The following is an 11,420-nucleotide window of genomic DNA, read 5'->3' as shown; positions in this document are numbered from 1 at the left end:
ACACCTTGTATAGTCCATGCCCCAACAAATTGAGGCTGTTCTGAGGCCAAAAGGGGGTGCAAGTCAATATTAGGAAGCTGATGTTTTGTACACTCTGCGTACATGTTCAGTGGTAACAGCCCCTCCAATAAAACATTTTTCCACAGCCTCCCGAGTGGCTCAGAAGTCTAAGGCACTGCATCGCAGTGTCGCCACGTCACTTATTCTCACTGATTCCCACTTTAGTGACTCACTGGCTCACTCAAACATGCATGGACAGATACAATTTTAATCAGGTTGTTGCTAATAACTCATTATAAACTGGAGGGTTCGAGCCCTGAATGCTGATTGGCTGACAGTCATGGTATATCAGACCGTGTACCACAGGTATGACAAAACATGTATTTTTACTGGCCTAAATAGGTTGGAAACCAGTTTATAATAGCTATGAGGCACCTCAGGGGTTTGTGGTATATGGCCAGTATACCACGGCTAAGAGCTGTGTCTAGGCACTCCGCGTTGCGGCATCACTACAGCCTGGCGGACCTGCAGGCTGAATTCAATCGTCAGTTGAACTGTGTTTCCTCCGACACATTGGTGCAGATGGCATCCGGGTTAAGCGAGCGGGTGTTAAGAAGCGCAGTTTGGCGGGTCATGTTTCGGAGGACACGTGACTCGACCTTCGCCTTTCCCGAGCATGTTGGGGAGTTGCAGCGATGAGACAAGATCTTAATCATGAAATTGGGGAGAAAAAGGGGGGTTAAAAAATTACAACCAAAAATAATTATAATAATAATCATATTTTCCACTCCAAGGAATTTTTACAAAGCTGATTTAGTCCTACTGCATTTCTATACAATTTAAGTGCTATTTGGAGAACAGCAAAAACAAACCATTATCATCTTGGCTGCTGTAGCTTCATTCACCTCAATCAAATGATTGATTTTATTTGCCAGTAAAAGAAAAATACATATATACACAGTAGATAGATTTTTTTAAGTCGGGGAGTTATATCCATTGGTGTCCCTATTATTCTTTTTTTTTACAAAGATACATACACAGTTAGATACAGTCACATTACAGAGCTACAGACAAAAAACGGTTTTACTGTTCACTCATTAGTGTCACGCCCTGACCTTAGAGATCCTTTTTATGTCTCTATTTTGGTTTGGTCAGGGCGTGAGTTGGGGTGGGTATTCTATATTCTATGTTGTGTATTTCTTTGTGTTTGGCCGGGTGTGGTTCTCAATCAGAGGCAGCTGGCTATCGTTGTCTCTGATTGAGAACCATACTTAGGTATCCCTTTTTTCCACCTGTCTTGGTGGGAAGTTGACTTTGTTTAGGGCACATAGCCTTTAGCTTCACGGTTTGTTTTTGTAGTGTTTATTGTTTTTGTTCGGAGTCTTGTTTAATAAAGGAACATGTACGCTCACCACGCTGCACTTTGGTCCTCTTTTTCCAACAGCCGTGACAATTAGCCAGCTTTTGACATTCTTTTTGAAATAGGTCATGGTTGGTATGGCTTTGAGTTGCCGTGGTAGTTTGTTTCACTTAACACCGCTTGTATATAAAAGGGTTAACTTACCATTACTCTTATATTTAAAACTGTGAATATTAGAGTCTCTGACTCCGGTATTATGCTGGTGGACATCTCTAACAAATGAAAAAACTGATAATGGGAATAGATAACATTCTAGGACAAACACATGCCACACAGCAATTAGCTGCTACACACTAGCTCAACACCGGGATTAAAAACTCAAGTTTCCTGTCAAAGTCAAACAGCAGTTACCCAGCCATTTTCCACCTCTGCACTACTTTTGTCAACTCAACTGAGAGAGAAGTTGTACTGTTCAGTATTAACTTACTGCTGTTGCCTCTCCATAGTCCTAAAGCCAGCCAGCCAATCACAGACTTCACACCCACTCCAAGGCATCCGCATGGCCCTAAAGCCAGCCTCTACAGTACCAGAACAAACGCACCATATTTTCTCTCAAATCTGAACCAGTTTGACTTAGGGTGGCCAATCATATTTGAGGGGTGGCTAATGCCAGCCCGGGCCTCCCTTCTGCTAACGCCCCTGGTGACTCCTACAATTTACACCATCAGCCGAGGCTGCAATTCAGGTGCCGAATTACCCGTCAGTCTCAGTGATCATCACCACGAGTCATACTGTACATGACAAGGAGTTCCAAGGGGAGGGGAAGAGGGAGAGAAAGAAAGGGAGAGAGGGGAAAAAAAGAAAGGAAGTAATGGATGGAGAGAGAGAGAGAAAATGAGAGAGCATTGAATTAGTGGATTCCAATAGGTTTTACCTTATGCTGTGACTGATGCAGTAATCTAGCAGATGGTCTTTCAGATGCAAAATAATCCAAAATACATATGGAAACTGCATCCCAAATTAGCTCTTACATGACAAGTTGTACAGCACACCAATTAAATATTAAAATATGATTATAAAAGATGGAAACTTTATTTTGTTTGAACAAATCTATGCTTTACCCTTTTTTTTTGCTATTGTTGCTGCAGTGTCACATAACGCAATCGGCAGTGGAATTGCTAACAGGTTCATCCTTCCTCTTCTGATTCCTCAACTTCACAAGTCTAAAGCAGCCACTGGTGTATATCAATCCCTTTTTTGCATCTAAACCAATATGGTAGGACAATGATTTGGAAGCCAGAGAATTGAGTAGGCTAAACGTTATTCAGAGTGGTTGTTTTCCTCTCGTTAAAGCACCGGTCCAAACCCAGTTATGGTTCAGTCCTTGGAGGATTCCACTGTTGTGTTCAAAGGAAGATAAGCATTGGTCTGACAAAGTAGGTTTGATCATGTGGTGAGGTAAATACCAAGGCTTTTGGACTAACCCTCAGATTCAACTGACTGTGGCCAGAAATGCCAGATGGGCTGTTCCATATTTAGCCCAGTGGCCCTGTCTACCTTGTTTTTCTGTGTGCAAAATGATAATTATTTGGCTAATGATGGGGGACTCGAGGACAAAAATGGGCAGGTGTGGGGGCCTAGAGGAAGAAAATGGGCCGGTGTGTTAGAAATCCCAGGGCCGATTTCTGGTCCCAGTCTGTCCCTGATTATGGCCATAGCGGCATACTCATTACAGAGTTTTGGGTGAGCTACTACTTTGAAATAATAGTGTCTGCCTTTCACTTTTCAGTACCAAATGTACTAATGATGTAGCAAAAGGTGAACAACTTAGCACCTTAGGTGTGACAGACATCGCTGTTTGCGATTTCTCTTAGCTAATGAACCTTCTACCTGATATTGTAAGTCTGACTAAAGTCGTCCATGCATATATTTTGCAGAATGCTTTAGGACCCAGGGAGTTACAGACTGACAGTAATATCTCATTGTGCTTCCTTCTCTTTTTAAGCTTTCAGGGAGAAAATCAATGGACGTAATTAGCATGTGTGCAGGCTGTACATCATACTGTTTTATTCTCACTGATTCCCACTTTAGTGACTCTCTGGCTCACTCAAATATGCATGGACAGATACAATTTTAAATCAGGTTGTTGCTAATAAACTGGGTGGTTCGAGCCCTGAATGCTGATTGGCTGACAGCCATGGTATATCAGACCGTATACCACGGGTATGACAAAACGTGTATTTTTACTGGCCTAAATACGTTGGTAACCAGTTTAAAATAGCTATAAGGCACCTCAGGGGTTTGTGGTATATGGCCAATATACCACGGATAAGGGCTGTTACGCGTTGCGTCATGCTTAAGAACAGCCCTTATCCGTGGTATTTTTTATTTTTTTTATATATATACCACACCCCCTCGGGCCTTATTGTTTAAATACAGCCTGGTTAGAGCAGCAAGAGTAAGCTACAGGTCATATGTATCAATAAATGTATGTATTCATTTTTAAGATGGCACCTCGCTTTGCACTGACTAATTGGAATGCTTGTTTGTTAATGCACAACAATGGGGCACTCAGAATAAACCCACGTAAGATGCAGCTTAAAAATGATAACAAATCTCGACGTTTCACTTATTTAAAGAGAGTTCTGGCCCAATTTTTGTCTTTTAGATAAATAGCCATGACTCTCTTTCAGCCAGTACATCAGCAGGGAGCTGAATGCCAATTGAGGACCTTTTTCACAAGGATACTGAACCTGTTCTCCAAATCAGGCAAGACTTAAAAGGCCTGCGAGCTGTGAGAAAATATCCAAGGTCAAGACATAATATTGCCACTGCGTGCGTGTGTGTGCTTGATCCATTTACTTGAATTGGTGTGAACCACCAGCACCAGCAGAGTGTTCTATGAATACAAAGCCAATACCGGGAACAGTGGGTCAGACACATGAAAACATTGGACTAATCAGGCTGAAGTTGAGGACGTGCATTATGAAAGAGGTATAAAAAAAAAAAGATGAAGCACACGTAATCAGCACTTTTGAAAAAACTCTGAGAGCCTGCTCGCTGTTCCCTCGCCTGCTGTGCTGGGATTGGGCTAGCTCCACAAGGCTAGTCCCTGGCATTGAATGGGTGCTTACCAGCTTATTCACTGTGGCTCCACACTTCACAATGGATTAAACTCACCATGGCCTTCTGCCTGACTTCTCTGCACACTCTCAGTTCTTACAGATTGTTGTTGTCTAATTGCCTGGAGACATTCTACACACATAACGGTCTTTCTGGAAGTCTGTTTTTGAAAGATCAATCTGATAATTATGGGCTGTTATCTAACAAACAATAAGTAAGGGATAAACGCCAACGTTCTGTACATTATATTGGAAATAATGGATGACGCAACAGGACGAGACGGAGCCGACTCCCTTTGCAGAGTTCATTTTTCCAAGGTAATGTACAGCACAGCATGCTTATACCACAGTTGCCAAAGAAAACAATATGAAAGCACACATTTAAGGGTAGAATAAAAAAATCTTCTTTCTAATCGAATTCATGCGTTCCCATCTTTTGGTTGCCAGAGACGCGACCCAGTCGTTCGTTCGATTAGTTCGATATTTACAGACTCAACCCAGTCGTTCGTTCTTTATATTCCGTTGCCATGCTCAGTTGGAACGTTCTTATCCCTTGTTTGTTGCTAGCTAGCCAACTAGGTACAGCTACACAATCACAACCTCTGCAGCCAGAATAAAAGCAACGTTTATTGCGTTGCGTTTGTTTAAGCTGTTTATCTCACTTATACCACAGCTGCCAAAGAAAACAATACTAAGCATACATTTACCGGTATTTTACATATATACAACACCAGTCTAAAGTTTGGACACACCTACTCATTCAAGGTTTTTTCCTTATTATTACTATTTTCTACATTGTAGAATAATAGTGAGGACATCAAAACTATGAAATAACAGGACAGTGACCCAACACACCTCCAGGCTGTGTAAGGGCTATTTGACCAAGAAGGAGAGTGATGGAGTGCTTCATCAGATGACCTGGCCTCCACAATCACCCAACCTCAACCCAATTGAGATGGTTTGGGATGAGTTGGACCGCAGAGGGAAGGAAAAGCAGCCAACAAGTGCTCAGCATATGTGGGAACTCCGTCAAGACTGTTGGAAAAGCATTCCAGGTGAAGCTGGTTGAGAGAATGCCAAGAGTGTGCAAAGCTGTCATCAAGGCAAAGGGTGGCTACTTTGAAGAACCTAAAATAATTCATATATTTTGACACTTTGTTTAACACTTTTTGGTTATTACATGATTTCATATGTGATATTTCATAGTTTTGATGTCTACACTATTATTCTACAATGTAGTAAATACTAAAAATAAAGAAAAACCCTTGAATGAGTAGGTGTGTCCAAACTTTTGACTGGTACTGTATGTATATATGTGTATCTTTTTTTTTAAATATATATATGAGCAAACTCATACTTTCTCATCTTTTGGTTGCCAGTCGTTTTGTTCAATTAGTTCGATATTTATGGATGCAACCCAGTCGTCTGTTCTTTAAGATCTGTTGCCATGCTCACTTGCAATGTTCTTATCCCTTGCTTGCTGGCTAGCCAGCTAGCTCTGGCTAACACAGTCACGACTAGGGCTATTGTGGTGACTGTACTACCGCCACACCGGCAGTCATGAGTTATGACCACAGTAAAATTCCATGTGACTGCTGAGTCATAGTAGTCTCTTGTTATGCACTCTGGACATGCTTTGTTTGTCATGTCCGTTCCCACCCCCGCCCTGCATCATGCACTCCTGTCATCTATTACGCACACCTGCCTACCCTCGTCACGCGCATCAGCGATATTGGACTCACCTGGACTCATTCATCACCTGTTTATTTCCTCCCCTATATTTGTCAGTTCGCTTGCTCTGTTCGCTGCTGCTGCATTAATCGTTTTTTGTCTGTATTTCTCGTTTGCTGATGCTGTTCCTGTCTTGTTCCACTCCCGGTGTTTGCTTCGTCTCTCCAGCGTCATCCCATGTGACAGAATGCAGCAGCCAACATACGAAGTATCGGGGAGTACTGGCGTTCCGGTTGGTGCAGACATCGGCTCTGGGTCGCCGCAGATGGAACCGAGGGTGTCTTGCCAGCTCGTCGGGCTTCCACACCCAAGCTGGCTCGAGAGGTTTCCTTGCCTCGGTTGGCTCGGCAGGTTTCCATCCCACGTCATATACATATAGCGTAGTTATATGGCATAGTTAAAAAAGTTTGCATTCTCGTCAACACTGACTGTTAATTACGAGGAGATTGCATTGCATATCAAACACTAGGCTAGAAGCTAGCTAAATAGTTTGTTGCTAGCAAACCTGCCAATATGACAACCGAATTAAAAAATATCAGTTGCTGAAAACAGCTGGTGAAACTAGAAACATGTGGGAGGATTTGACAGCTTTAGCGGCGGAGGGGACAGGAGAAATTCATGTTCATCACTCACCATGTTAGGTCATCAGGTGCTCCAAAGAAATATGTCTATGCAAAAACAAATGAATGCTACCGTGTATTCCTCATTGGACCTGCGTTTACAATGTATCCAATTTCTGTTTGTGTTGTTGTTGGTTTAGCTTTCTGTAACGTTGTAGCAAGTATGGTCTGCATGTGTAGGCACATTGTGTCATGTTTGCAAGGTGACCCGATATCTTTTCCAACTGTCATTATCTGGTTTTAATGTCCATTTTAGAATGCCATTCGAGCCAATCAGAAATCTGTATTCAACAACGGCGTGGTATAATTAAGCAATAAGGCCCGAGGTGTGGTGTATGGTCAATATACCACGACTAAGGGATGTTTTTAGGCCCTATATATCACATACCCCAGAGGTCACTTATTGCTATTATAAACGGGTTACCAATGTAATTAGAACAGAGAGATAGAGAGAGCGAGCAGGAGGGAGAGGCTTGTACAGTACATTATCTGTTCATCACTCTCCTTGTGTGATTGAACATGTCCTATTATTCCCGGACACATTTGTGAATGTGCCAGACATTAGAGGCCGGAAAGTATTCCCCTGAGTGAGGAGGCTGGTGGAAACATTTAAACCTCCGCTCCCTTTACTCACCAAAAGGAACATGTTATAAAGTATTTTTTCCCCCCTTGTTACTAGATCACACGTTTTGAGTGCTCTTTCAGTGCAAAAAAAAAGTGAAAAGGTAAAATCAAATTTTGCCAGAGGCTGGTGTTGCTTGTCCTAAATATATGTTTTCCTCAATTGGTACGACTGATAGATGGTAAACAAACCACTCAATTTAACCTGTTTGGGCTGCAGGGACAGTATTGAGTAGCCAGATAAAAGGTGCCCATTTCAAACGGCCTCGTACTCAATTCTTGCTCGTACAGTATGCATATTATTATTACTATTGGATAGAAAACACTCTCTCGTTTCTAAAACCGTTTGAATTATATCTGTGAGTCAAACAGAACTCATTTGGCACAAACTTCCTGACCAGGAAGTGGAAAGTCTGAAATCGAGGCTCTGTTCTACTTCCTGCCTATACATGGGCATGATACGTATACGTGCACTTCATACACCTTCCCCTGGATGTCAAGAGGCGGTGAGAGAAGAAATGAGGAGTTTATCTTGGTCTGAAGTGGAATACAAGCTCTTTGTATGACGTGTCCGCCCATTTCCTGTTTTCTGGAGAGCGCGAAGGGGGACTTGGATTTGCCTTCTGTTTATCTGCCGTTATAGGCGACTAATATCTCCGGCTTTGATTTTATTTGATACATGTGACCATATCATCGTAAAGTATGTTTTTTCAATATAGTTTCATCAGATTATTGAAAATTTTTGGGGAGTTTTGCCGTGTTCCGTTCTCTTCCGTTTGTTGACATGGAGAGCTTCGAGCCACTTGGCTAGTGCGCTTGCTAATTCAAGAGGGAAAATGAACGTTCTAAATCCAAACAACGATTGTTCTTGACAAAGGACACCTTGTCCAACATTCTGATGGAAGATCAGCAAAAATAAGAAACATTTTATGAGGCTATTTCATATATCTGTCGTGCATGTGAACTAGTCGCCGGCGGCCAACTTTGGGGTACTCTATCTATACCGAAGCTGGATGTCGTAATGAAGTTATTTTTTAGAATTCTAACACTGCGATTTCATTAAGAACTAATGGATCTATCATTTCCTATACAACATGTATTTTTTAGTTATGTTTATGAATAGCTATTTGGTCAGAATATGTGTGTCAGAAAAAGTGTCAGAAAAATATCGTTGCTGTTTAGACGTTGTGGAAAAAGTAGCTAAGATAGCAGCATGTATAACCACTGATTTCAGCTCTAAATATGCACATTTTCAAACAAAACATAAGTGTAGGTATAACCTGATGTTATAGGACTGTCATCTGATAAAGAATATCAAGGTTAGTCAAAAATTATATATCTTTTACTGGTTTGTTACGATCGCTAACTTTTACTGCTGGGAAATGGATTGTCTTTCTGGCTATTGTGGTACGCTAATATAACGCTATATTGTGCTTTCGCTGTAAAACACTTAATAAATCGGCAATATTGTCTGGAATCACAAGATGCCTGTCTTTCATTTGCTGTACACTATGTATTTTTCAGAAATGTTTTATGATGAGTAATTAGGTATTTGACGTTGGTGTCTGTAATTATTCTGTCTGCTTTCGGTGCAATTTCTGATTGTAGCTGCAATGTAAACTATGATTTATACCTGAAATATGCACATTTTTCGAACAAAACATAGATTTATTGTATAACATGTTATAAGACTGTCATCTGACGAAGTTGTTTCTTGGTTAGTTTGGTTGGTTCTTGATTAGTTAGGTTGGCTTTGTGCATGCTACCTGTGCTGTGAAAAATGTCTGTCCTTTTTTTGTATTTTTTGGTGAGCTAACATAAATATACGTGCTGTTTTCGCTGTAAAACATTTAAAAAATCGGACATGTTGGCTGGATTCACAAGATGTGTACCTTTCATTTGCTGTATTGGACTTGTTAATGTGTGAAAGTTAAATATTTAAAAATATATATATTTTGAATTTCGCGCCCTGCACTTGAGCTGGCTGTTGTCATAAGTGTACCGACGTCGGGCTTGCAGCCAGAAGAAGTTAAATTGGCAATCTGGGATTCAAACAGCAAAGTGGTCGCCCAGCTACTTTAACTAAGCTCATGAGGCATTTATAAATTACAATTAAAAGTCCAAAAATGTATTTACCAATCCCAGATTGCCCCTTTAAGCATTCTAGAACTCCCTGGTGAGATCCCTGGTGTGACATAACCTTGAGGAAAATGTATGAATAACACTATAGTTTTGATGCTAACATCTGTCACGACTTCTACCGAAGGTTGCTCCTCTCCCTGCTCGGGCGGCGATCGGCGTCGCCGATCTACTAGCCATCACCGATCCCTTTTTCTGTTTGTTTTGTCTTTGGTTCTTTTTCCACACCTGGTTTCATTTGCGTTAATTTCTGTGTGTATAATTGTAACCTGTTGCCTGCCTAAGTTTGTGCGGGATTAGTCTTTTATTGTGATGTGCTCGGTTAGATTATACCGTTATTTGTTTTCACGGATTCTTAAGTGTATGAGTGTCGGAACTTTGTTTGTTCCCCCGTGCGTTTGTACGGGTTCTCTGTTATCGAGGGCGTTGTACCTTTTCGATTGTGCCATTCCTGTGTTGGTGGACTTTCTTATTAAACCACACTTCTCAGACTTCCCTGCTCTCCTGCTCCTGACTCCTACACCTACCACCTAGACGCACATTATCACAACATCGTTCAGAGCTTTTACTGTAATGATGCTTGTGCCCTGAAATGAACCTGAATGTAAATTACAAATCACTAGATAAATGATCAGTATTAATATTGGCACCAATAAACCTAGGAGTACAAGTTCTCCAAAGCTACCCATCATATTACAGGCTCAGTCCCATAGGCTATATGTTGATTGATGGTTATCATATCCACAAACTATTGAGTGCAAAAACACCATCAGGTGATGGATCTAGAGGAATACAATCAAGTCATCATACTCTGTAATTGATTCATGACAAATTATTTGTGATAATGTGATCAGCATGGCTTGCTGATGTAACTGTATATGAACTGACTATACAGTACAGAGCAAATTGATAGATTTTTAAAAAAACGTTGTCATCCAGCTACCTCTCTCATAAACATTTGCTATTACTTTGACACTCCAAATCAAATGTATTTATATAGCCCTTCTTACATCAGCTGATATCTCAAAGTGCTATACAGAAACCCAGCCTAAAACCCCAAACAGCAAGCAATGCAGCTGTAGAAGCACGGTGGCTAGGAAAAACTCCCAAGAAAGGCCAAAACCTAGGAAGAAACCTAGAGAGGAACCAGGCTATGAGGGGTGGCCAGTCCTCTTCTGGCTGTGCCGGGTGGAGATTATAACAGAACATGGCCAAGATGTTCAAATGTTCATAAATGACCAACATGGTCAAATAATAATCACAATAGTTGTCGAGGGTGCAACAGGTCAGCACCTCAGGAGTAAATGTCAGTTGGCTTTTCATAGCCGATCATTGAGAGTATCTCTACCACTCCTGCTGTCTCTAGAGAGTTGAAAACAGCGGGTCTGGGACAGGTAGCACGTCCGGTGAACAGGTCAGGGTTCCATAGCCGCAGGCAAAACAGTTGAAACTGGAGCAGCAGCACGGCCAGGTGGACTGGGGACAGCAAGGAGTCATCATGCCAGGTAGTCCTTAGGCATGGTCCTATGGCTCAGGTCCTCCGAAAGAGAGAAAGACAGAATTAGAGAGAGCATACTTAAATTCACACAGGACACCGGATAAGACAGGAGAAATACTCCAGATATAACAGACTGACCCTAGCCCCTCGACACATAAACTACTGCAGCATAAATACTGGAGGCTGAGACAGGAGGGGTCAGGAGACACTGTGGCCCCATCCGATGATAACCCTGGACAGGGCCAAACAGGCAGGATATAACCCCACCCACTTTGCCAAAGCACAGCCCCCACACCACTAGAGGGATATCTTCAACCACCAACTTACCA

The 11,420-nt window shown here is 41.7% G+C and overlaps 1 long non-coding RNA gene across 1 annotated transcript; it reads left to right on the top strand.

Moving 5' to 3' along the window:
* Positions 1–4,441: 4,441 nt before the first annotated feature.
* LOC129822762 (uncharacterized) lies at positions 4,442–10,082 on the top strand. The gene is made up of 2 exons (XR_008754524.1): positions 4,442–4,800; positions 6,382–10,082. It is a non-coding gene; the product is annotated as an uncharacterized LOC129822762 (long non-coding RNA).
* The last annotated feature ends 1,338 nt before the right edge of the window (positions 10,083–11,420 follow it).

The sequence above is a fragment of the Salvelinus fontinalis genome, chromosome 25 (assembly GCF_029448725.1).
Source record: "Salvelinus fontinalis isolate EN_2023a chromosome 25, ASM2944872v1, whole genome shotgun sequence".
NCBI lineage: Eukaryota > Metazoa > Chordata > Actinopteri > Salmoniformes > Salmonidae > Salvelinus > Salvelinus fontinalis.
This window is presented reverse-complemented; position numbering and strand designations above follow the sequence as displayed.